The 27479-nt window shown below is 44.1% G+C and overlaps 1 protein-coding gene across 5 annotated transcripts in view; it reads left to right on the forward strand.

Annotated features, from left to right (window-relative positions):
- Positions 1-13409: 13409 nt before the first annotated feature.
- LOC309610337 (E3 ubiquitin-protein ligase RNF185) overlaps positions 13410-27479 on the forward strand; it is an 88903-nt gene continuing 74833 nt past the window's right edge. For 2 of the 5 annotated variants that reach the window (XM_082353107.1, XM_082353108.1), the window contains exon 1: positions 13418-13579. The gene's annotated coding sequence lies outside the window, so the exon portion shown is untranslated. Of the gene's footprint in view, positions 13580-27479 lie in introns of all 5 variants that reach the window. The other 3 variants (XM_082353112.1, XM_082353113.1, XM_082353106.1) reach the window with 3 other exon arrangements.

The following is a 27479-nucleotide window of genomic DNA, read 5'->3' on the forward strand; positions in this document are numbered from 1 at the left end:
CTAGAGGGTTCTCTGCAGCTCTCTGTGCCAGGAGAATGGTGCAGGCAGTGCCTACCTCCAGAGCATTCTGTATTCGTTCAAAAACAAATAGTAACTGAGAGTCTACTATGTGCCAGACACAGGGCAAGGCCCTTGACAGAGAGAGGAGGGGAGGGGGCACAGAGGATGCTAGTGTCGCGGGATGGAGATGGAAGGCATCCCTGGGGGTAAGGCGTCTGGCAGTTCGGAGGAGCCAGGGCCTGGGTGTCGGTTGTGTCCTCTAGGAAGCTGCCACCATGACGGAGTTAGAAGAGCAAGGGATTTATGTCCATGGACATTTAAGTTGCTTCCATGTCTTGGCTATTGTAAATATTGCTGCTATGAACATTGGGGTACATGCATCTCTTTGAATTAGAGTTCCCTCCAGATATAAGCCCAGGAGTGGAATTGCTGGATCATATGGCAACTCTATTTTTAGTTTTTTAATCAACAACTTAGTAAAATATGAATAAAAGAGAGAGGGGAGAGATGGGGACTCAGAGACACTATGGAAACCATTCTACCTAATAGAGCAACATTAGAAGCTGTGGTGGTTTGAAGATGTGCGCAGTTTCTTTGATACTCCTCCCTTCACAAGGTGGAGCCTACCACCCCGCCCTTGTGTGAGCTGTACCTAGTCACTTGCCTCTTAACAAAATGTGGCAGAAGTGACATTACTTCCTAGACTAAGTCACAAAAAGCATTATGGCTCCCTCCTTGTTCTCTCCTGGACCACTCTCTCTGGGGGTGTGGGTGACATGTCATGAGGACATTAATGAAGAGTCCTACATGGTGAGGAACTGAGGCCTCCTGTCAATAGCCATATGAGCGAATCACTTGGAACCAGATCCTTAAGCCCTAGTTAAGCCTTAGGATGAGTACACCCCCACCTGACCTTTTTGTTTTTTGGTAACATTTTATTGAGATACAATTCACATGCCATATAATCCACCCATTTAAAGCATACAATTTAATGGCTTTAAGTACATTCATAGTTGTACAACCATTACCACTACCTAATTCCAAACATTTTGATCATTCCAAAAAGAGATCCTATAACCAGTAACAGTCATTCCATCTTCCTCCCTCCCCCAGGCCCAAGTAGCCACTCATCTACTCTATGTCTCTATAGAGTTGTCTATTCTGTACATTTCATATAAATGGGATCATGCAATATGTGGTTGTTTGTGACTAGCTTCTTTCTCTTAGCATAATGTTTTCAAGGTTCATCTGTGTTGTAGTGTGTGTCAGTACTTCATTCCTTTTTATGACTGGATAATATTCCATTGTATGGATAGACCGCATTTTGTTTATCCATTCTTCAAGCTGATGGACATTTGTATTGTTTCCACTTTTTAGCTATAATGAATAATGCTTCTCTAAACATTCATGTAAAAGTTTTTCTGTGGACATATGTTTTCATTTCTCTTGGACACATACCTAGGAGTGGAATTGCTGGGTCATGTGATGACTGTAACCATTTGAGGAACTGCCAGACTGTTTCCAAAGCGGCTGCACCATTTCACATTCTCACCAGCAGTGTAAGAGAATTCTGATTTCTCCACGTCCTTGCCATCCTAGTGGATGTGAAGTGATACCACATTGCAGTTTTTGTTTGCATTTCCCTGATGGCTAATGATGTTGAACATCTTTTCATGTGCTTATTGGCCATTTACATATTTTCTTTGAAGAAATTGGCAGACATTTTTGCTGTAACCTGGTGAGACCCTGAGCCAGAACCACTCAATTAAGAAGCTACTCGTGAATTTCTAACCTTCAGAAATTATGTGAGATAATAAATGTTTGTTGTTTTGAGACACTAAGTTGGGGGATATTTACTACACAGCAATACATAACTAACACAGAAGCACTCAGGAACATGTCATGAGTGACTACTATTAATGCTACTGAAAGTCCCAGCTAAGGCAATAACACAAGAAAAAGAAATACAAATTTTCAAGTTTGGAAAAGAAGAAACAAAACTGTCATTGTTTGTAGATTGATTTTTCTACCTAGAAATTCCAGGTGTATCCAATACCTGGGGAAAGCAGTGTAGTGGAATATAATAAGCCCAAGCCAGACCCAGATTGGAGTCCTAGCTTTTCCCTTACTTTCTGTGTCATCCTGGGTAAGTCCTTTTGCCTCTTTTGGCCTCATTGGTTAAATGGAGATAAGAATAGTACCTATGCCATGAGGATTAATGGGAGTGTATATAAAGTGTTTAGGGACTGACATATAATAGCCTTTGACAAGTGAGATCTCCATTTAGGAGGGGATTTGAAGGCAGGAGCCAGGCAGAATTGCAATGTGATTGATTTGATGCCCAGTTCTTAAGCTGCAGAATGTGGGCTCTTTCCATTCCCCCAACTGACTCCAACCTGCTAGTAGGGTCCTAAGAGCCTCAGCAGATCCTTATCCACGCCCCGGGTTCAACCCCTGGCTCCACTTCCCCTCACTGGGCAGCTTTGGGCAAATCACTTACCTTGGCTGAATACCCATGACATCATCTACTGATTGGAATGCTCATGCATCCCTACTTACTCACCTTTCTTACTTCTCAGGGGGTGTGGTGAGGATCGGAGAATGGAAAATGAGCTCACTGAGGGGAAAACCTCACAATAGGCTGCAAATAGCCCAAATGAGTCCTTCATGCAGCATGAGACCCCATCTCCAGAACTGTAGGGAAACCCAACAGCAACAAGGGGACAGAATGGGCCCTGAAAGCCCTGTCTAGCTAGACATGGGGGCCACAACAGGCCTTGGGGTATGAGAGAATGATGCTGAGTGCAAGATTCACACCCTTCCCGTTCAGAATGCATTTGACATTTACATTCTCACCAAGACCAAGTGGTAGAATTGCCTAATAAAATGTAGATGCCTAAATATGAATTTCAGAAATCAGGGAATCATTTTTAGTGTAAGTATGTGCCCCAGACACTGCAGTTATTTTTTTTGGTTATCTGACATTCTAATTTAACTGGGAGTCTTGTGTTTTTACTCACTATACCTGGTAACCCTACCCAGCAGTGGGGTGAGGAGAAGCAGGGCAGCAACTCTTCACCCCACTTCACACTGGAGGCACAGGGAGGCTCTGCTGATTACCCACCCTTCCATCCCACCCAGGGCTCTTTGACTGAGGTTGAAACCTGGGTTGTTTGTTGGCTCTAACTCAGAGAACTTAGCTCACATCCCCTCCTTCCTTTTTGGGGCTGGTCTGGCCCTTGGGGTCTGGGGAGGCCCTGGGAGTCTAACTCACTCAACAGGATGAAGAGGGCAGGTCAAGAGGCCCAGAGGGAGGTCTGACAGAAGAATTTGGCCCCTGGTAGACTAAGTAATAAATCTCCATTTCTCCAGCCAAGAACCCAAGTTCTCAAGTACTGTTATTTATTTATTTATTTATTCATTCATTGATTCATTCATTCATTTATTTAAAATTTTTGGCTGCATTTGGTCTCTGTTGCTGCATGAGGGCTTTCTCTAGCTGCAGTGAGCAGGGGCTGCTCTTTGTTGAGGTGCGCGGGCTTCTCAATGTGGTGGCTTCTCTTGTTGCAGAGCACGGGCTCTAGGCGTGCGGGCTTCAGCAGTTGTGGCTCGCAGGCTCTAGAGCGCAGGCTCAGTAGTTGTGGCGCAAGGGCTTAGTTGCTTCGCAGCATGTGGGATCTTCCCGGACCAGGGCTCGAACCCGTGTGCCCTGCATTGGCAGGCGGGTTCCTGACCACTGCGCCACCAGGGAAGCCCTCAAGCACTGTTTTATATGTGAATTTGCCCAAGGACAGCAGCAGAGGGGAGTTAGAGCTAGGACCAGACCTTGAGCTTCTTGACACCCAGGCTCTCCTTGTTGGTCTGGGATCTGGACGAGAGGGCCCAGGGAGGAGCCCTCTCACGCCCAGACCAGAGAGATGGGAGCAGAAAGGCCTGTGGGACAGCAGGGAGGGCCCTCCCAGAAGCTCCCCCGATTTTGGTCCCTCCTCTGCTATCACCTAGTGGGCATCTAAAGCCAGCGCCTCCTAGGGAAACTCCTCAACAAGGAAGGCTGTCTTTGTGCCTTTCCCGTCCCTTCTGGTACCTGCCTGGTCACATTCACTGTGTGACGCTGAAAAGCCCTTTGCCTCTCTGGCTTTCATTTTCTCTCTTAGAATAAGGATTCTCCAAATGGCAACAGGCCTAATCTTTCTAAAACACAAGCCTGGAATTCCCCGGGTGAGGGGTTGGGGTGGGTCTCCATTATTAGGACTTGGCGCTTTCACTGCCCAGGCCCGGGTTCAATCCCTAGTTGGGGAACTAAGATCCCAAAAGGGCACGGCCAAAAAAAGAAACCGCACACAACCACACACAAGCCTGGCCAGGTCAGTCCCCTGACCCTCTCTGGCTTTCAGGTTGAAGCTTGTCATGACCTGCAGAATCTGGGCCTGGCTGACCTCACTAGATCCCCACTTCTCTGCTCCAGCCACACAGGACTACTTTCATTTCTCCAATCACCAGGCCCTCTTAGGGCCTTTGCACACGCTGTTCCCTTTACCTAAAATACTTCCCTCTTCTTCACCTGGGCTTGTTCCTACTCATCTTTCAAGTGTTGGTTTAATCACCTCCTCCAGGAAGCCCTCCTCCCTGACTCCCGCAACCCAGGATGGGCTCACGGCAGGGAGGGGGTGTGCTGCTGGAGTCTGGGGCACCCAAACACTGCTCAACATGCCACAGCAGCACCCCCATTCAGGACAGGGGACTGGGAGCCAGGCACTGTGGAAGCCACGGGCTCAGGGTTCAAATTGACCCGATTTCCCATCCCACTCTGCCACGGTTGGGCAGTGTAAACATCAGCCAATGATTCCACCTCTCCAAATCCCAATTTTATTTTGTTTTATCTTATGTATTTATTGGCCGAGCCGCGACGCGCACCACTGGACAGCCAGGTAAGTCTCCAAGAGTTGCATTTTCTTTTTTGGCCATGCCATGCAGCTTGTGGAATCTTAGTTCCCCGAACAGGGATTGAACCCCAGGCTCCCTGCAGTGGAAGCATGGAGTCCTAACCACTAGACCATCAGGGAATTCCCTGAGTCCCAATTTTATAGGTGAATAAATCAGATCTGTCTACACCAGTGCTGAACAATAAAACTCTGATGCAAGCGACGAATGTAATTTAAAATTTTCTAGCCACAGTTTAAAAAAGTAAAAGAAACAGGTGAGCTTAATTTTAATGATACATTTTATGTAATCCATGTACAAAGTATTATTTCAGCATGTAATCAATACTTTTAAATTATTATTTTTTTATTTATTTTTTAAATAAATTTATTTATTTGTTTTTGGCTGTGTTGGGTCTTCGTTGCTGCACGCGGGTTTTTTCTAGTTGCAGTGAGCGGGGGCTACTCTTCGTTGTGGTGCACGGGCTTCTCATTGCGGTGGCTTCTCTTGTTGCGGAGCACAGGCTCTAGGAGCACGGGCCTCAGTAGTTGTGGCAGGTGGGCTCAGTAGTTGTGGCTCGTGGGTTCTAGAGCGCAGGCTCAGTAGTTGTGGCGCACAGGCTTAATTGCTCTGCGGCATGTGGGATCTTCCCGGCTCAGGGCTTGAACCTGTGTCCCCTGCATTGGCAGGCAGATTCTTAACCACTGTGCCACCAGGGAAGCCCAATACTTTCAAATTATTAACGAACCATTTTACATTCTTTTTTTCATACTAAGTCTCTGAAATCGGTGTGTATTTTATACTTACAGCGCATCTAAATTTGGATTCCACATTTCAAGTGCTCAGTAGCCACATGAGGCTAGAGGCCTCTGAATTGGACAGCACGGCTCTGTCTTGATCTGTGTGGTGGTTACGCAAGTGTGTTCATATGTAAACATTCGTGCAGCGAAACACTTAAGACTTTGACCTTTTTTGTATGCAAATTATATCTAGTCTTGAGAAAAAAAAAAATTCCTGGGTTTCTGGCCTGATCGTGGGTGGACAAAGGGCGGGGCGATTTCCTGGGGTGTGGGATCCAAGGTGACAGATGGGGTGCAGGGTGGGGGAAAATGAGAGTCTGAGGATCTTGGTCCCTTTAGGTCTTTGTTGCTCCCGGGCCCTGGGAAAGTTTCCAGTCACCCAACCAGGAGCTGTGCAAACCTCGGCTGCCCCCTGGTGGCCAGGTAGCAGGTGGCAGGCAATTGTTGACCTTGGTGCCTGGGCCTTCTCCCCACACCTGAGAGGGGGTCATGGTATCACTCAAACTTCTCTCCTAGACCTCACAGTCCTGGCCATGGGCATCCCTTCTACCTAGGATTGCTTGATTAGCAAAAAATAAAAGTCACCATGTTAAATTTGAATTTCAGATAAATGACAAATAATTTTTAGTATAAATATGTACCATTCATTGTTTATGTAAAATTCGGATTTCACTGAGCATCCTGTATTTTATTTGGTCACCCAACTTCTAGCTCATCCTCCAGGACTTGGAAGCACAAAATACAGTTCTACTTGTGTGACATTCGTCATATTCCTTCAGTTTCCTCCTCTGTAAAATGGCCGATAATTCTTTCCTCAACGAACTATTTAGAGGACTCACTGAGATGGGAATTCCCTGGCTGTCCAGTGGTTAGGACTCGGCGCTTTCACTGCTGGGGGGCTGGGGTTCGATCCCTGGTTGGGGAACTAAGATCCCACAAGCCATGTGGCACAGCCAAAACAAAAAAAACAAAACAAACAATCAAACAAACAAAAAACAGGACTCACTGAGAAAAATGTAAGAAAAAAAATCTCCGTATAATGCCTGGCACATGGTACACCCTGAGTGAATATTCCTCCCTTCCTTCCTGAGCTCCCAGAGGTGCAGGGCAGAGATGGGCTGCCGGATGAGTACCCCACCTCCCTCCCCACACTGCCCAGGGTTTGGACCCCATGATTTCTTGGTGCCTTCTTGATTTTCCGCTCCTTCACTAGGAAACCTTCCTTGGTTTCCTAGACTTTTGTCCAAGCCTCATCTGTGTTGGGAATATTACAGAATCCTCTGGGAAGAGCCTAACTCCCAGGAATAGGGTCCTCCTTTCCCAGTTCTCAGAAGATTCCAGAATATAGCCCTGATACCATCTAGTGGCCATGTCCCTAAACAAATAATACCATCCAGACCTGAACCTGAGAAGTCAGGCTGGTTCACTCTGCCCTCGACCCAAGTGAGACGCTGCCCTTGGCCAGCAGGGCTGCCATGTGGGCAGAGCCCTAGGCCAGGCCTTGGCGGAAGGCAGAAGAAACGGACCGTGAGCTGTCCTGGGACAGAAGGATTGATGGCAGGGGTGCAGTGGACTGCAGCCCAACCTTAGAACCCATGCACAGAGAATGAGAGGAGCCTGAGGCTCAAGGTTAGGTGACATGCCTGAAGGTACACAGCAAGGATTTGCACGTTTGCTCTGGGTTGGGTAACTAATGAGGCCATGCTTCTAACAGGCCCACTTCCTCTGAGGAACAGTTGGAGTTGAGGAGGACTGGGGGGGCTTTCTCTGGCTTATTCTCCATTCTGTTTGCATACATGGTCTTTCTCTCTGAGCCTCCTAGACCCATGGAGGGAGACTAACCCCAGCCTGGGGTTGGGATGGGGATGGACCAGGCTCAGGGAACCTTCTCCCCCATGTCAGGTGAGGAGACCAAAGGAAAAAGTGATGCCACCTCCTCACCACCTACCCAAGCTGGACTGGTTCCTGGGATCCTGGAAACTTCTCTCCCTGCATTGAACAGAGGAAAACACTGAGGCCCAGAGAAGGGCAGGGATCTGTGAGCCTTAACAGATCACATAGGTCAGAAGGTCCCCTAGAATCCTTGCCTCTCCTCACCCGGCAGATATACACCTGTGAGGCCTCAGGTCCTTAATCACACTTTTCTCCTTCACAATAACTTGCCCTTTCCCACTATTCAACCTTCCTGGCCCCCCAAAACCCTTGACACAAGTCCCCACTCCCTCTGAGGCTCTGCAATGGCCTCTTACTTGTCTTGTGCTCCTAATCTCCACCCCTTCCCTCTGCACTCTGGAGAAGATCTGATTGCCTCTGCATGGACCCCCACTCCCCCTTGCCCCTACCCTTTCTTTCTTTCCAGCCCCATCCCTCCCTCTGTCGCTTCATAGACCCTACTCTCTGGCCCAGGGTAGCAAGGCAGCATTTTAACAGGAGGAGGTTTGTTGGCAGATTCCAAATGAACCTGATTCTTACCAGCTGTGTGGCCTTGGATATGCTGCTTAACTTCTCTGGGCCTCTAGCTCCTCTTGTGTAATAATACTTGTTTCAAATTTTGGGGGTAAGGATTAAACTGCATAAAGCCCTTAGCACTGTGTGTGACACGTTAATAAACATTCAATAAATATTAGCTGCCATTATTAGTATGCGTGTTATTATTAGTCTTGGAGGAATAACTGGAGAGGAGGTGAGGGGGTGGGGGAAAGTTAGGGCTATTAACATGAGAACCCTTGGGATGCTCAGAGCAAGCAGAGGAAGACATCAGAACATTTCTATTTATTTTATTCTTCCCCACAGGAATGAATATTTTTTATTTAGCACAGTTTGCTGTAGGCATCAAATACTATTAAATCCATGCTGGGTCCTAGCAGCATAAATGCAAACATCACCAACAGGGCTTCTGGGGTCTGTAAGTACCTTAATGTGCTAAGCAGAGAAGATATTACTTGATATATTTTTGAAGCTGAAGTGCTTCCAAGTTTGGTAGTTCCAATTCTGTTATGTCTTGGGAACATTTTTAATAGCAAGAACATGAAGAAATAAACAGTGCTGGTTCCCTTACGTTAAAGTTTCAGGAACGTTTCCAGAAGAGACCATGAGAATGACCTCATTTCTGACAAAGGAAAAGTTGAACTCTCGCCTTTAGTCTGCCTCATGAACCCAAGAAAAGGACAAAGGGGAATACAATCAGCACGTTGTCTTAATTGGAGCTGTTGGCTTCAATATCTTTTCATAACGATGGTGCTCTGTGACTTTTCAAAGGAGGTAGCAGCTCAAGCAGGAATTTTATTTTATTTTATTTTATTTTTATTGTAGTATAGTTGATTTACAATGTTGAGTTAATTTCTGCTGTACAGCAAAGTGATTCAGTTATACATATATATTATTTTTCATATTCTTTTCCGTTATAGTTTAGAACAGGGTATTGAATACAGTTCCTTGTGCTATATAGTAGGACCTTGTTGTTTATCTGTCCTATATATAATAGTTTGCATCTCAAGCAGGAATTTTCTAAAGTACACTGAGAGCTCTCAGTGCTAAGCCTGTTCCATATCCTCACAACAACCTTCTGAGGTAGGAATAAATCTTTGCATTTCAACAGGTGAGGAAATGGGGGCTTCTGTAGGTGAAACTGATGTCTGAAGTCACATAGCTAGTGAGCATGGGACCTTTGAATGCTCTCCAATCAGAGACCACCAGAAACACACCCGTGGTTGAACAAGTTGGGTTTATTATTTGTTACAGCAAAGTGAGGGATGTGAACTATGAGGAATGATAGGGCATCTCAGTAACAGAGTCTTAGGAAGGACATTTAGGATTTGGGCTTGTGTGTGGTAATTTGGGGGAGGGCTTAAGGAAGCAGTGTTTCCAATTAAGAAATGGGCAGAAGACCTAAATAGACATTTCTCCAAAGAAGACATACAGATGGCCAATAGGCACATGAAAATATGCTCCACATCGTTAATTATTAGAGAAATGCCAATCAAAACTACAATGAGGTATCACCTCACATCAGTTAGAATGGCCATCATTAAAAAGTCTACAAATAATACATGCTGGGGAGGGTGTGCAGAAAAGGGAACCTTCCCACACTGTTGGTGGGAAAGTAAGTTGGTGCAGCCACTATGGAAGACAGGTTGGAGGTTCCTCAAAAGCCTAAAAATAGTGTTACCATATAATCCAGAAATCCCATCCTGGGCATATATATGGAAAAGACAAAAACTCTAATTGAAAAGATATATGCACCCCAGTGTTCATGGCAGTACTATTCACAATAGCCAAGACATGGAAGCAACCTAAATGTCCATCAACAGATGAATGGATAAAGATGTGGTATATATATATATATATATATATATATACACACACACAATGGAATATTACTCAGACATTAAAAAGAATGAAATATTGCCATTTGCAGCAACATGGATGGACCTAGAGATTATTATATTAAGTGAAGTAAGTCAGGCAGAGAAAGACAAATATTATATGATATCACTTATATGTGGAATCCAAACAAATAATACAGATCAACTTAACAAAACGGGAAAGGGGAGGGCGAGGGATAAATTAGGAGTATGGGATTAATAGATACACACCACTATATATAAAATAGATAGGGAATTCCCTGGCGGTCCAGTGGTTAGGACTCCACGCTCTCACTGCCGAGGGCCCGAGATTGATTCCTGGTTGAGGAACTAAGATCCCACAAGCCTCGCAGTGCTGCCAAAAAAATAAATTCTAAAGATTTTTAAAATAAAATAAAATAAACAAAAAGGATTTACTGTATAGCACATGGAACTATATTCAATACCTTGTAATAACCTATAATGGAAAAGAATCTAAAAATAAATAAATAAATTTTTTAAAAAAAGAAAAGAATCTGAAACTGTACATTTGAAACTAACACAATATGGTAAATCAACTATAGTTAAATAAATAAGGAAGCCGGGTTTTATCTGGATCAGATGCTGTCTATGATGGGGTACCTTGGTAAATCTTATCTAGAATGCGGGAAGACGAGACTGAGTCTAAAGCTGTAATTGGTGAAGAAGCAGCAATCTCTATATGAGCTAGGTTAGGGAAATACTTGGTCATTTTTGTGCTTTGGACAATGCTCTTGCTTTGTCTGGTTCAGACATGATTATGGAGAGGTCTTTATATTGTCCTGATCCATCACAGTCACAGAGCAGCCTTGTCTGATGTTGATGTTCTGTGTTCTGTTTTTATGCTCAACAGGAGAACACCAAGGCCTTCCTGTAAGTGCCAGGCTAGCTCCTGGGTATCAGGGGCTGCTTTTCTGTTTCTCAGAGCCTGGACTCAAATCCAGGTTCATGTGACTAGAAACATCCCTGTGTCCACAGGAACTTGAAGAGAAGTCTGGCAGATGAGGAATTTCATCTATGAGTTTATTTCATCTACTACCTTCCCCCTTACTCAGACCCAACCCCTAAGACAGTCCCTGGGATAATTGCAGGCACTTAATAAAGGCTTGTTGAATTCATGAAACAATGAAGATGGGTGTTAAGCACTCCAGAGAGCGGGACTTCCCTGGTGGTGCAGTGGTTAAGAATCTGCCTGCCAGTGCAGGGGATACGGGTTCGATCCCTGGTTGGGGAAGATCTCACATGCTGCAGAGCAATCAAGCCCGTGCACCACAACTACTGAGCCTGCACTCTAGAGCCCACAAACCACAACTACTGAAGCCCGTGCACCTTAGATCCCGTGCTCCGCAGCAAGAGAAGCCACTGCAATAAGAAACCTGTGCACCGCAAGGAAGGGTAGCCCCCGCTCATCCCAACTAGGGAAAGCCCACGTGCAGCAACAAAGACACAGCCAAAAATAAATTAAAAAAAAAAAGAACTCCAGAGAACAATGTCTGGGTGCAAATTGCAGCTCTGTCACGTATCAGTATGTCATCTGAAAACTGTTAATTAAATGATAAAATTGCATAAACTTTTAAAAGTTTTCCTTTACCCATTTGTATAGCAGAGGTAATCACCAAAACCATTTGCCGGGCTGTTGTGAGGATCAAATGAATCATTGTGTGGTGTGTGCTTAGGTAAGCTCGGTAAATGTTAGCTATTAATATTTTCAAGCCAAATAGCCCATTAGTTTTGTGATTGTATGTTTGATATTTTTCCTGCTAGGCATGAAAGCAAAGATCTTGTCTTGTTTCCTACTGCATCACCAGTGCTCAGCATATAAATTAATGTTTGATAGGTAAATAAGTAAATTGGCTAGAACCAAGGCACTCCCCTCATTCTGGGGGTAAATTTTAATTTTTATATCATTGTCCATTGAAATAAAAATGCACAATGTGAGAGCTGTTTCAGTTTTATTTGGGGACTTACTGACGACTATAGCCCAGGGGTAGACAGCCTCTTAGATAGTTTTGAGGAACTGCTCCAAAGAGGTGGGCGAGGTTGGTTTATATGTGATTTTGGAGAAGGGGTATGTGCAATCAAGCACACATCTCAGTAGAAGGTTGCTGTGAGTCACGAGGAACACATATCTCAGTTAATGACATTAGTGTCTTTCTAGGTATGAAAATATGCAAGAAATTGGGCTCCTAAAATTTTCTCCTGAAAATATCTAACCATCTGAAGACCTGTTCTGCCAGTTTTCCCAGAGCACAGAGCGCCTCATTCCTGATCTTCGCCCCTGAACTCCTTTCATTGTGTGTTGAAGGTCAGAGACTACGGTGGCTAATGACTCAATCCTTGTAGAACCGGGTGTCAAGAGACCTTCTTTAGTTGGCATCTGAAACTTAAAGAAAAGTTGCAAAAATTATGTAAGGAACTTCCATATACCTTTCACCTAGATTCACCACTTGCTTACATTTTGCCTCATTTGCTTAAATCATGCTCTCAATTTTTATACACCTGAATTTTTTTCTGAATCATTTGAAATTAAGTTGGAGACATTGTGCCCTTTTACCCCTAAATACTTCAGTGAATATTTCCTAAGAACAAGGGAGTTCTCTTAACATAACCACAATACAATGATCAAATGTAGAAATTTTAACATTGATACCCAACCCCTAAACCACGATCCATATTCAAATTTCGTCCCTTCCAGGAAGCACATGATATTTACTTGACCTATAACTGGTGATGTTAACTCTGATAATTTTGATTCACTTGTTCTGCGAGGTTACACCTCTGTGAAATTCCTATTTTCCCTTTGCAATCAATAAGTAATCTATGGGAGACCCTTTACTGTGTAACCATCCTGTTCCTCCAGCTTTACCGTCCATTACTGATTTTCTAACTCCGTCATATTTACTAGTTGTCATTCTACTAAAAGGAAGAATTTCCCCTTCTCCCCCATTTATTTAATCACTTCTTTATTTATATCAGTAAAGAGTCATTGGGTTATAATTTTATTCAGTTATATTCTGTCACTATCATTATGTGTTTTGCTCAAATTGCCCAGATTTGGCCAGTGGGATCTCCTTCAAGTTAGCTCCTGTGTCCTATGACATATTCCCATCATTCTGATTCCCATCATCCTTACACTCTGTTCCAACAAAAATGTTGCAAGCACGTCTGGGGCTTTCCATGCCCGGACTTAGGCTTTTTAAAAAGCTGCCGAACGGTTCCTGTGTTTTTCCGCTTCCTGCCAGCAGGCGGAACCTTAGAGCCCAGTATCTGGGGCCGAAGCACAGCGGCGTGGACCAACCTTTTCCGGTTGTGGCCGGAAGTCCCCGGAGAGCGGCGGCTCTGAGTCAGCTGACCAGGGTCCGCGTAGGAGGAATCTGAAATCCGGCCGGCCGGACGGAGCCAGCTAAGGGACTGGCTGGGCGGCCGACGGACGGACAGGCTGGGGCGGCCTCGGCGGCGTTAGCTGAGCAGGGGCAGGTACATGAGGGGTTGGGGCGGCAGGTGGGGGCCGTCCAGGTTGAGGGACGCGGGCGGGGACCGGGTTCCGCCTTCAGCAGGCCCACGGGCTGCGACACCTGAGCCCAGGAGCACAGACACAACAAGTCCGGCTCTGGTCCGGGCCATTCGCCCCAGAAGGGAGGTCAGGCTTGTATTGTGGTCTTTCGTCCAGTGATTACAGTTTGGGGAAACTGAGGCCCCAAGTAGGGAAAAGGCCCCCACAAGCTGTCCTTTCCAGGTAGGGACTCACTCTAACTCTGACTTCCAGTCGAGGCCCCTCTCTCATGTGGAGGTGCTTTTAATGAGTTTGCCCCGATTGGAGAGGCCGAGGCCCGGAAGCGCGCTGAATAGAGTTGGGCTTGGGAGTAAGAGACCTGACTTTGAGACTTCGTCGCCGACAGCCAGTTGTGCTTTATGGGCCAAATCCTTTCGCTGTGTCGGGCCTCAGTTTCCTCATTTGTAAAACAGGGCAGTGTATCTCTAAATATGGTTCTCACAGCCTCTGCTTTGAAACGCCCTAGGGTGCATACTTCACAGTGCAGGACTCAAATAAGACTCTGATTCAGAATCTGGGTCGCAACCAGGGAAACTACATTTTGAACATACTCCTTGGGGGTCCTCTGCATACCGATGTTTGAAGCCCACTGATCTTAAGTGCTTTCTTGCTGTGAGTTCTAGATATGCATTCTTTGCTTTGAGGCAGCTGGAACTTGTTCAGGATCTTTGGGGGGCGGGGGGGGGGCTGGCGAGAATGTTTAGCCCAGAAAAGAGAGCAATGGAAGGGAAAACAAAACAAAAAAATCTCATCAAAAACAGAAAAGATTGTTATGGTGAAGAGGGCTTCCACTTCATCTTTGCGGTTGAAAGAGGCAGAAACTAGGATCAATAGGTGGATTCTACAGGAAGACAAAATTTTGATTTAATAGAAGAACTTAATGCTGGCCACAGGTGACCAGCAATGGAATGGATTGCCTCCAGAGGTAGTGAACTCCCTGTCAAAGGAGTTATTAGATGGAGGTCCTTTTCAACTTGAAAATGTCTAAATCTGAGTCGTTACTTTGAGTCTTTCTGGTGCTGCCTTCTTTTTTTCTGCTCTCTTTTCTTGACATCTCCATCCCCCCAGCCTACATCTCCAGAAGTGAGGCCAGTGGGTTTGAACTTATGTAATCTCTTCCTTGTCCTGTGTACCATCCTTCTTTTCAAGGACTTTGGAATGGCCCATCTGATAAGGGCTCCTTAAATGTTTGTTGAATGAATAACTAAGCAGGGTCCCCACCCCATCAGTTTGTAGCTTATTTTCTTAGAATAACTTGGAAATGAATCTGAAGACTTTGATGAGGAGAAGCCAGTGAACTCTTTGGAATATGGGTTGGAAGGAGGCTGTTCAAGCCAGCCTCCCCCAGCTCCAGGACATAAATCCCTCTTTAATCCTCTCTCCAGCAGTGTGTTGTTATAGATGTTGTGTCTACTGAGAGAGTTTTTGCAATCTGTTGGCTAACTTCATCAACATTTAAAACCAGTCCTGTGATGGACTTGACTTGCCAGTTCATCCTCACATGTAATCTGCAGATAATGCTTCTAGCATAAATTTAGTTTTCTAATTAAACATCAGAGCTCCTTATTTTGTGATTTACAAAACTCCAAGCAGATCACTTTTTAGAAACCTGTTAGAATGCTTACGTTGCCCTATAGAACAGAGGTTCCATATTGACCCAATCCTGCTGGAATGCCCCTGCCAAAAAAAGGTTGGGTTTGAGCCAAGACTTCCTGCCTGTGTTTATCTTCCTCCCTTTTTTGTTTGTGTTTCCTAGGATGTAAAGAAAGTTGTGAAATGCTTATTCAGATATTATCCAGGTGTTGAGTAAAATGATTGTAATTTAGTGGTGTCTTTAAAACTTCTCAATCTGAAATTTTCCTCTTAAGAAAGTACCTAAATCAGCATTTTAGGAAAATCGAACCAAGTTTCTATAAATAAGGTTTTATTGGAACACAGCCACACCCTTTAATTTATATACTGTTTTTGGCAGCAGAGTTGCCCCAAAGACCATATGGTCCGCAAAGTCTAAAGTATTTAATGTACAGTGCTTTTCAGAAAAGAAATTGCCAACCCCCTGACCTGCACCATGTACTTTCTTTTTCACTTTGAAATAATTTTAGACTTCCAGAAATAATACACAAACTTCCTGTATACTCCTTACCCAACTTTCCCTAATGTTAACATTTACATAACCATAACATTGTCTAATAAATTTAACATAAATACAGTACTACTAACTAAGCTATAGGCTTTATTTAAGTTTTGCCATTTGTCCCACTAATGTCCTTTTTCTGCTCCAGGATCCAATCCATTTTCCCACATTGCATTTAGTATCAAGTCTCCTTAGTCTCTTAAATCTGAGACAGTTCCTCAGCCTTTTTTGTCTTTCATGACTAAACTTTTGAAGAGAACTGGCCAATTATTTTGTAGACTGTCTCTCAAATTTATTTTTTTGAGGTAGAATTCACATATAAAATTCACCATTTTAAAGTGTGAATGTTGACAAAGTTATGCAACCATCACCACTGTCTTAGTTCCAGAACATTTTCATCTTCCGAAGAAGCCCGGTACATGTTAGCAGTTTCTCCCTAGTCTCCCCTCTTCCCATCCCCTGGCAACCACTAATCTGGAATCACATGTATGTGGCCTTTTATGTCTGGCTTCTTTCATTAAGCGTAATGTTTTTGGGGTTCATCCATGTCATAGCATATGTCAGTACTTCAGTCCTTCTTATGGCTGAGTAATATTCCACTGTAGGGATATACTGTGTTTTGTTTATCCATTTGTCAGTTGATTGACATTTAAGTTGTTTCTGTCTTTTAGTTGTTATGACATGCTGCTCTGAACATTCATGTACAAATTTTTGTTTGAACATATTTTCAGTTCTCTTAAATGTGTTTACGTAGGAGTGAACTTGCTGGGTCATATGGCAACTCTATTTTTAACTTTTTGCCTGCCGAACTGTTTTCCACAGCAGCTCACTATTTTACATTTTCTTTTTTTTTTTAAATAAATTTATTTATTTATTTATTTTTGGCTGTGTTGGGTCTTTGTTGCAGAGCGCTGGTTCTAGGCACGTGGACTTCAGTAGTTGTGGCACACAGGCTTAGTTGCTCTACGGCATGTGGGATCTTCCTGGACCAGGGATTGAACCCATGTCCCCTGCATTGGCAGGCGGATTCTTAACCACTGCGCCACCAGGGAAGTCCACCATTTTACATTTTCATTAGCAATATATGAGGATTCCATTTTCTCCACACCCTCTTCAACATTTGTTATTGTCCTTAATTATTATTATTTTTTTCCACCCTAGTGGGTGTGAAGTGGCATCTCATTGTAGTTTTATTTGCATTTCCCTAAGGCTAGATGGTGTTGAACAGCTTTTCACGTGCATGTTGGTCATTTCTTCTTTGGAGAAATGTCTATTCAGATCCTTTGCCCTTTTGTAATTGAGTTACTTGTCATCATGTATAATTTTACATGTAAATATTCAGAGTTTGCAGATCCCCTGAAGCCCCTTGAAGTAATTCAGTGAGAGCTGAACTGCAAAATCTGAGGCAGTGCCAGTAACTCCGTGACCTGAAGGCAGTTGGATTTGGACATGTTGAAGTGCAGAGTGAGTTGTACATCTGAAACTGCTGACCACTGAGAGCTTGGTTCAACCCCAACCACTGCTGACCATGCAGAGCTGGGGGGGCCATGTCAAGTGAAAGGGGTACTACAGCATCATCCCAGATGTGATAAGACCACTAGGAGATCCTGTAATTTGGGAGCTGCTCTTGTGTTTGTCTGGTCACAGGCAGGGAGTCGAGGAGTCAGTGGTAGTTGGAAACGCTCGGGACTGGTGATAGCCTTGGGCAGCTGCCTGAGGTAGCAGAGCTACCAGTGCACCCACACTTCTCTTGACCCCAGAGCATTTGACTCTAACTAGACTATCTTGAAAACACACACACTCAGACACACACACCCCAGTAATTCTAATTGTGAAAGTAATATGTGCTCATATTAGACATTTTGGAAGATACAGGAACTGCCCTAGAATTTTCTGCAGCAGCTGAATCATTTTACATTCCCACCAAAAGTGCACAAGGGTTCTGATTTTTCCACCTCCTCACCAACACTTGTTTTCTGTTTTTTTTTTTTTTTAAATAGTAGCCATCCTAATGGATATGAGATAGTATCTCATAGCTTTGAGTTGCATTTCCCTAATAATTAGTGATGTTGAGCATCTTTTCATGTTGTTATTGGCCATTCGTATATGTTCTTTGGGGAAATGTCTATTCAAGTCCTTTGCCCATTTTTGAATTGGATTGTTCATGTTTTTGTTGTTGAGTTTTAGGAGTTCTCTATGTATTCAGGATATTGATCCCTCTGATATATGATTGGCAGATATTTTCTCCCATTCTGTGAGTTGCCTTCTTACTCTGTTCATAGTGTCTTTTTTTTTTGGCCGCGAGGCTTGCAGAATCTCAGTTCCCCATTCAGGGATTGAACCCGGGTCACAGCAGTGAAAGTGCCAAATCCTAACCTCTAGACCACCAGGGAACTCTGCTGGTCTATCTTATAAATGCTCTCCTGATGGTCCTCCTTGGGACCTCCTATTGAAAGGAGAAGTGAGATCATTGTTTTTGTCAAGTATATGCTGATGTTATTAAAACTCTTAGAAAGTTTTCTCCTTAGTTGGTTAAACCTTGTCGACCTTATTCATTTTCTTGATACTCTACCTTTAGAGTATTTCAGAGGTCTTCAGCTCAGCTGCAAATAAAATTTGAATTAATAAGATTTTATAGAATCTGAATTTAATAAGAATTTACTGACTGCATGAAAACAAAAGCAAAACTCTCACTTTGAAAACTTCTCTGATGACGGACAGACACAATTACCCCATTTGCAGGTGAGGACCCTGGCTTAGCTGAGTGGCAGAGCTGAGCATCAGACTAGGTCCTCTGGCTCCAGGTTTGTCCTCTCACTGTATTATACTCGAAATTTACAGCCCTTAACTAGGATCTGTCCAGTCTGAAGAGCTTCCTTTAATACAATATTTTATCCAGTTATATTGGTTTGAATTGAAATTGGCAAATTCCCATCATTTATTGACATACATTTATTGAACATGTACTCTGTGTCAGGCACTGTGCATGTGACTCTAGGAGGTGTCTAACTAGAGTGAGCAAGACAGTTCAGTGAATAATTAATCCTCTGTGTGAGTAGCATAATCTCTAATACAGGTCAGTACTAATTTGGGGAAACCTGAACTTTTTCTGGTTGCATATCCCTGATCTTTCTTTTTTTTTCATTTGTTTAAGAGTTTTGGACAATACTTAAGAAAAAATTACTCTGAAACAGTTATGTAACATTTCCAGTTCTGAAAAACATCACTGAAGAATGTCTTGTTCTTTTAGGACACTGATTTTCTACAACTTTAGTTGGCTACATTGACTCATCTTGAGTTGTACACTTCTAAGCAGTCCTGGGCATCAGAGCCATCAGCCCATGCACATTTATGAGGTGTTCTTGAGGTGTCTAGCCCTGTGCTGAGCAAGGCACCTGGAAGCTGGGTCTGGGCTTGAGGAGATAGACACACAAACAGATCACTGATGTACTTAAGCACATTGGCTTAGGAGTTGAAAACTTTGCCTCTGACTGGCTCTGTGACATGGACAAGTGACCTAACTACTCTGCGCCTTAATCTAACATCCCAGGGGATGCTGAAGATGATAAGCAGTGTTTACCTCAAAGGCAGGTTGTAACAGTTAAATGAGATGATTCATGTAAAGGGCTGAGCAGAGTGTTAGCTGATGTTTTTTATAGTGATAATAGATATAACAAGTGCCTCCTGATTTTGATACTTTTGGGGAAAATCTGATTTTGCCCAGATCAAACTGTGTCCTGTTCTGGATTTCCTCATACACAGTTCTGATGTCTCACCTACAATGCCTTCAAGGAGCGATGCTCATTCAGAAAGGGAAGTTGTGACTCATTCATTCAGCAAGTTAACCAAATACCTGCTGATTGCATAGCTCCGTGGGGAGTATGAAGAAGCAGTCACACCTTCATTGTACTCTGTGAGACCTCACAGTGGAGGAGCGATTAACATTTCTTGAACACTTAACTATGTGCCAGGCACTGTGCTAGTCCCTTACTGTTTTACCTCTTTAATCCCTACAACTATCTTGTGAGGAAGGTAATTGCCCCATTTTAACGGATGAGTAAAAAAAGGCTTGGAGAGAAGATAATGACTGAAGTCACAGAGTAAGTAGTGGAGCTGAGATTTGAACCCTGAGCCATCATATTCCTCTGTGCCATGATAATTTTTTTTTTAATTTAGTTAATTAATTTATTTATTTTTGGCTGCGTTGGATCTTCATTGCTGCGCGCGGGCTCTCTCTAAGTTGCAGCGAGCAGGGGCTACTCTTCATTGTGGTGCGCGTGCTTCTCATTGCAGTGGCTTCTGTTGTTGCGGAGCATGGGCTCTAGGCATGCAGGCTTCAGTAGTTGTGGCACGAGGGCTCAGTAGTTGTGGCTCACAGGCTCTAGAGCGCAGGTTCAGTAGTTGTGGCACACAGGCTTAGTTGCTCCGCGACATGTGGGATCTTCCCGGGCCAGGGATCAAACCTGTGTCACCTGCATTGGCAGGCGGATTCTAAACCACTGCGCCACCAGGGAAGTCCCTGTGCCATGATAATTTTTTTTTAATATTTATTTGTTTGTTTGCGCCAGATCTTAGTTGAGGCAGGCGGGCTCCTTAGTTGCGGCTCCAAGATTCCTAAGTTGTGGCTCCCCAGCTCCTTATTTGCGGCACACGGGCTCCTTAGTTGTGTCATGCAAACTCTTAGTTGCGGCATGCATGTGGGATCTAGTTCCCTGACCAGGGATCGAACGCAGGGCCCCTGCATTGGAAGCGCGGAGTCTTATCCACTGTGCCACCAAGGAAGTCCCTGTGCCATGATAATTTTTAAGGACAAAAGTCCATAATAGGTTAAGGAACATTTTAAGACAGTGATACAAGGAATGACAGAAGGCAGCCTCTTGGATGACCCTCGAAAGTTTGTGCTGGGGTAATCCGAATCCTACTTCACCCTTAACTTATGAAACCTGGTAAACTTTAAGAAAAATCATTGAAGCTGAAAACAAAACAAACAAAAACACTTTTGATTTAGAAATAACGGAAAATGAAACTTCTCTGGTGGTCCAGTTGTTGAGATTCCGCACTTCCACTGCAAGGGGCTTGGGTTCGATCCCTGGTTGAGGAAGTAAGATCCCGCGTGCCACGCGTACATACACACACACAGACACACACACACACACACACGAAAGAAAAAAGAAATAATGGAAGACAATGCGAAGAAGTAGGAGCAGCTGACCCTAGAATTCCCACTCAGATATGTGTTACGTTTGGAAATTGTTATCTCTAGGGCCTAGCATAGTGCATGGAACATAATGGATTTTAATAACTAATTAGCGAGTGAATTAGTGAATTTAAAATACCTTCCCAAACTGCCAGAATTACCCTATGTTTCTCATGCTACTTATGCGTTCTCTTTTGAAAACATACATATCATTGGCAAAGATGGGGGTAACAAGCACTCTTACGTATTTTTCATGGGACTAAAAATTGGCACATCCTTTTTGGAGGGTGTTTGATACAGAATTACAAATATAGATACCCTTTGACCCAGTAGTTCTACTTCTGCAATGTGTCCTAAAGGTATAGTCTGGTACCATTGGTCTCCAAGGCAGGGAACAGGATGACTAGGTTCCAGGGATGGGAGAGAGAGACTTTTCAGTCTATATCCTTTTGTACCTTTTGAATTGAGCCATGTGAATGTGTTACTTATTAAAAATATAACTCAAGGGCTTCCCTGGTGGCGCAGTGGTTGAGAGTCTGCCTGCTAATGCAGGGGATACGGGTTCAAGCCCTGGTCTGGGAAGATCCCACATGCCGCGGAGCAACTAGGCCCATGAGCCGCAACTACTGAGCCTGCGCGTCTGGAGCCTGTGCTCCGCAACAAGAGGCCGCGATAATGAGAGGCCCGCGCACCACGATGAAGAGTGGCCCCCGCTTGCCACAACTAGAGAAAGCCCTCGCACAGAAACAAAGACCCAACACAGCCAAAAATAGATAAATAAATAAATAAATAAATAAAATATTAAAAAAAAATTTTTCCTTCCTTTAAAAAAAAAATATATATATAACTCAATAAAATTTAGAAATGTGAAAATTTCTGAGAGAATTATTATACTGAGGCTCATCACACCTTAGTGTAGATTTCTTTAATCAGATTGCTTTCCATTTTGTCCCCTACTGAGATCTGATGATCTGGGACCTTTAACATCTTCCCATATTTTTTCTGAGTCTTAATAACATAGTACTTACTATGGAAAAAGTGGAAAGTACAGTTAAGTGTGAAAAAAGCTTTAAAAATTTGCCCATGATTCCGTTATCCAAAGACTACTACAGTTAATATTTGGGCCCCTTCCAATTTTTTTCTGTATCTTTTAACCTGTTAATATCATACAGTATGTTCAATTTGGTATACAATTTTCTATCCTGCTATTTTCATTTAACATTATTTTATATAATTAAAATTCCCATATAGGCAAAATCCTTATGGAAACGTAATTTTTAGTGGCCTTGTAATCTGTCATGTGAATTTACCAGTTTATTTAGCAGGGGATGGGAACTGGATGGGGAGAGAAAGAGACATTGGAATCATGGAACCATTTGGAAGGTTAGGCGGGTCTGGGTTTGGTGGCTCAGCAGGCAATGTGAGCTCGACAGGCAGGGGCTGAAGGCATGAGGATTTCCAGGCCTTTCTTCCTGCCTCAATTGCAGCCCTTGCTGCCCTACCACCCCCACATGTTCTCTGGGCTCCAGCCACACTGAACTTGGCAAATTGAGTTATCCACTTGTCCTGTGTGCTGCATCTCTGTCCTCCCCAGCAAGCCCTGCCCTCAGGCGCTCTGTACACACCACTGTCAGCACGCAGCACACTGGGCTGCCTTGTTGGTTTACTTACCTCTATCCCCTTTTAGACTGAAACCCTTGAATGCCTGGTAAATAGGATCATTAATAAATCTTTGAAGGTAGGTGTCGGGTTAGTTGTACAGATAGAGAGGTTAGAGGATACCAGAGAAAAAGACCAGTGCAGCCCTAAGGAAAAGAGGCCATTTGCTCAGCCTCTTCTGTCCTTCTGGACCTGAAAGGCTGTTCAGGTCCTTGGTCCTATACTTGAGGGCCAGGCCTCTGAGCTATAGCCTAGGGACCGAGACTCCATTTAGACTCCAAAATTTTAGAGCCTGGGTTCTGTGTGTTCCAAGTTCCAATCAGCTTACTCAGATTTCCTCCCACTCTAACCTTCTGTGAGTGTGATGTAGACATTCTCAGAATGCGAGTCCCATCTCTGCCTACGTGTGATCCTGCAGCAGCCTAATGAGCAGTGAAGACAGGCTGGGGCTCGCCACTGTTCCGGCAGAAAGCTTCTGTACGAACACGCATGTGCCCACAGGAACAGGACTTCTGCTGGGTCACCTCTCACATCATGCCAGTTATTTATCATCCAAATTTGTAATCTTCATAATTAGAATCACCATTTCCAGATGCCTCTATACACCCTGGTCCAGGAATTCTTAGAGCTGAAGGGGCAGAGAAGGCAGATTATGAATACCTGCGGTTCTCTAGAACCTGAGAACTGAACACAAGAATACTACAAAGAGATTTCCTCGTGAGGTCACGTTCCCTGGTGATTCCTTGAGGGATATGCAGCTCTCAGTTTCTCTCCCTTGCTCAGTTCCTGTGAGGTGGGCCAGGCTAGCTCTGGGAAGGTAATAGGAGTGAGGATGCTGGGTCAAGCAACTTCAGCTGCCAGGCTCTGCGTTCCTAAGAGATCATTAACTATCACAAATCTGCCTTCGTTCCAGCACCAAATGTGCCGCCGTGGACATCTCAACTTCAGGGATGTTTTTCAAAACAAGCTGTGAGCTTGTTTCTTAAATGATCAGCTTTGTCCCAGATGGGCCAGGTGCTGGGTGGTCTTGAGATCTCAGCAGACTTGTCCCCCACCCCCCAAGTTTATCTGACCTCTTCATAGTCCCTGTGGGCTGTAGTTGGGGGCTGGGTATTCTGAAGGACAAGCCCTATGGTTACTGTCCCTCCCAAACTCTGTGCTTTGCTGTGCTGTGCTGTATTGCTTTGTGCTTTTGGTAGAGTCTCCACTTAAGAGCTGATTTTCCAAAACTCTTCATCAGAGAATCTTCTGGAGTGGAAGGTGGGACACTTATTTAAAAATATAGATTCTTGGGCTGTAGCCAGTTTCAGGTCCTATTTAAATCACCGAGGGGGTCTAGGAACCAGATCTCTGGGAGGGTGCCTTGTTTAGGAAAAAGAGGCAAATTTGATGGAGCTCCTTGTTAAGAATTCTTACAATTAGCTCCTATTCTAGACTCCAGGGGTTCAATGTGGTCTTGCTCTTTTTTACCCCTTTCACCCCAGTTGGTAGCACCAGGCCTCGATTGTAGTTGGTACTAGAGATCCTTTGGTTTCACGCATAAATGGATGAGTGGTGAGTTTGCTTTGCACTCCCTTCAAAGAACACAGAAGTTAAGAGCATTGCACTGTGAATTTGAGGGAAAACAAAGACCAGGTATTTAATTTTGTAAAGTTGCATGTTAAAGGGTAACAGGTAAGAGTGAAAAGAGTGCTGATGTGTTGGAAAATCTGAATTGGGCATAGAATTACATGTATGATAGCCTGGCCTTGGGTAAGTCCTCTAACATCCCTGGCCTGATGTCCTCTGTAAAATGGAGTGAGGGTCAGAAGTGGTAGTAGGTGTGAATGTGCTTTGAAAACTAGAAAGTGAATTCAGCTCAGGAGTGAAGAATGGTCAGGGTAGGGACAGGGGCACAGAACCAGCCACAAGAAGGCTACTGTGTGGTCAGGTCCAAATCCATAGGCCTTACAGGGAGCAGGAGAGCTTTTAACAGCATGGCAGCTCAGATAGGCTCAGGGCCAGCTTCCTTTCTACTCTGTCCAGTTTCTGAGCCGACTAGGGTCCTCTGTTCTCTAGGGCAGTGTCCCAGTCCTGCTGGGCCCATGAGGCTGTGTCCACATTTTGTTGTCCTGCAGGTGCTCAGTGGACAGTCCCCAGGGAAGGCTGCTCATTTCTGCCTTGCTGCCCTGGCGTGGTGAGGTTCCTGTGTGTGAGGGAAGGTAGGAGGTGAGGAGGGGAGGCTCCAGTGACAGGGCCCAGGATATGTAAAAGAGAGGTTATGTGAGCAGCCGGCCTGGGAGTTGACCAAAACCAGTCACACGTGCCTGCGCCCACTCACTCAGAAAATATTTGCGTGTGTACCAGGATGAAGCTCTAGAGCTCGGGTAGGGACCACGTGGTCAGTCTGCTAAGAATTAGAATGAGCGTGATATGGTCTGCCTAGAGTTGGGACATGCAGGCCTGTCCCAGTGCCTGGCCTGATGCATGACTGCTATTCCCTGCAAACTCTGAGTTGACCTATTACTGTCCCCTGGCCATTCCTACCCTGACACCTACCATAACCCTGATTGTCCCCTTAGGCCTGTGTGTAGGCAAATGCACTGTGCAGAGCCTTGTTGGGCCAGTGAGTGGAGAGGGCAGCGAACCAGGGTAAGTGCATGTATGTGCATCTCCCCTGCAGCAGTGGCCCCCTCTTACCTTGGTGGGTCCTCCAGGTCACTGTGTTATCGCATATGGCCACCTTAGCAGCCCTGTAGGAGGTATGACATTCTCATTTTTCAGGTGAGAAAAGATACTCAGGCCATTAAGGGATTTCCCAGAGCTACATGGCTAGTCAGTGGTGGAGCCAGGACTTCAGTACAGAACCTTTCAGGATTGGGGAGAACTAGAACATCAGGGAAAAAAAGTTTTTAAATGCACTGTTATTCTTTTGTCTGATTTTAGAATTAATACAGGTAAAAATGTCAGTTTTATAAACACGGAGGACCTCTGAGCCCCCACCAGTACAGAGATAATCACTATTAATAGTTTGGTATGTTCTTCCACATTTTTAAAGACATTTTCTAATATTTATATTCATTATTTGTTGTAACAAATGTAATATTGTACATACATTTTACAGTTTACTTTTTCAAAAATGTTATTGTAAAAGTAATATCTGCTTGTCATAAAACACTGAAACAGGATAAGAATATAAAATTCAAAGTTCCCCAGCCCTCCTAATCCCAGAAATAACTGTTGATAGTTTAGTGTGTGCCTTGTAGACATTTTCTTTGCAAAATATATCCTCATTTGTGTACTTTATTCTCACCTAAATAAATTCATACACATACTCTTCTGCAACCTGACCTTTTTAAAAAGTATCTTTTATAATGGAAAATTTTCAAGCACACAAAAATAAACTGATGCAATGAACCTCCATTCATCATCCAGCTCCAACAACCATCAACTTCCTTGTTCTTGTTTCTTTTCTCTCTACTTTCACTTTTCCCCCTGGGGTATTTTAAAGCAGATCCCAAACATCTTACCATTCCTTCATAAATACTTAAGCATACGTATCTAGCAGATGAAAAAATTTTAAATATGCCACTATCATACCCAATAAATCTAACAGTAATTCTTTAATATAAACTAATACCTAGGCTAAATCAATTTTTGTCATTCACCTCACACATGTCTTTTTCAGTTGAATTGTGTGACTCTGGTTCCAGTGAGATCCACATACTGCCAGTGGTTGGTATGTCTCAAGTCTCAATTTGTAACTCCACACCCCACCCATGCTGTTTATTTTTTGGAGAATTTTGATTATTTGTCCTGTAGAAAGTCCCACATTCTAGATTTGCTGATTGCATCTTCCTGGAGTTGTTTAACACATGGATCTATGCCCATATTTTCTGTAACCGGGTACTTTGCTTTAGAGACTTGATTAGAGCTATGTTTTAGGGTGAGGATGCTTTGTTGTTGGTGCTGTATGCTTCCAAATCATCATATCAGGGGACTGTCATTAAAATCCATCAGTGAACCTGACTTATGGTTGTCTTTCCACATCTATACACATAGTCCTTAATTTTAAAAAAAAAATTTATTTTTTTTTAAAGAAACGTGTCGGGTGCTTGAGCTGGAATGACAAAGAAAGGCCATAATGTGGCCCTCACAAGCAGGCTCCACCCTATGAAGAAGAGAGCAGATGTATGTGGAGAGGATGAAGCACTAGATCATGGGGAAGGTCTTGGAACTGAGGCCAAAAAGGCACAGTGCTGCTGGCAGCAAGCTGCTCTTCTGGGACACTATGTAAAATGATGTAACTGAGTGAAAAAGTGGTGGTGAGCTGGCCTCCTCTCCCTGCTCACGTCACTGAGCTGCTGTCGTGGTGAGGGATGCTCGTGAATCTAGAGTTCTGAGTCTGTTGTGTAGAGAGGCTTCTGGGTCTAAAAGGACTGTGGCTTTTTGGTCCTTATCTCCTGGTACTTTGGAAGCTGAAATCAGGGTGGTCTTCTGGTGCTCCATTGGTGAGTCCCAGACTTGTGGCGGGGCTGCCTGCTTTGGAGAGAGCGGGTGAGATGACCTGGTGCAGCCTCAGAGCTGGAAGGGGGCACCTGGAGACCATGGAGTCCAGTGCCTCAGTTTACAGAGGAGAAGACTGTGGCCAGAGAGGAGAGGGGAGGTTTCCAAGACCAGCTATCAAGCTGGAGGCTCAACTGCGACCAGCATCCAAGCCTCCGATTCTGACTGGTAGCCACCTAGCATTTCCCATTTGGAATCTCTGAGGTGGTGAGGGTGGCCAGATCAGGCTCTTGACAGATTCTTACTCTGCACCCAGAATTTCTGAGTATCCTTTGGTGGTGTTCTCGTG

The sequence above is a fragment of the Balaenoptera borealis genome, assembly GCF_965194805.1.
Source record: "Balaenoptera borealis genome assembly, chromosome: 14".
Classification (NCBI taxonomy): Eukaryota; Metazoa; Chordata; class Mammalia; order Artiodactyla; family Balaenopteridae; genus Balaenoptera; species Balaenoptera borealis.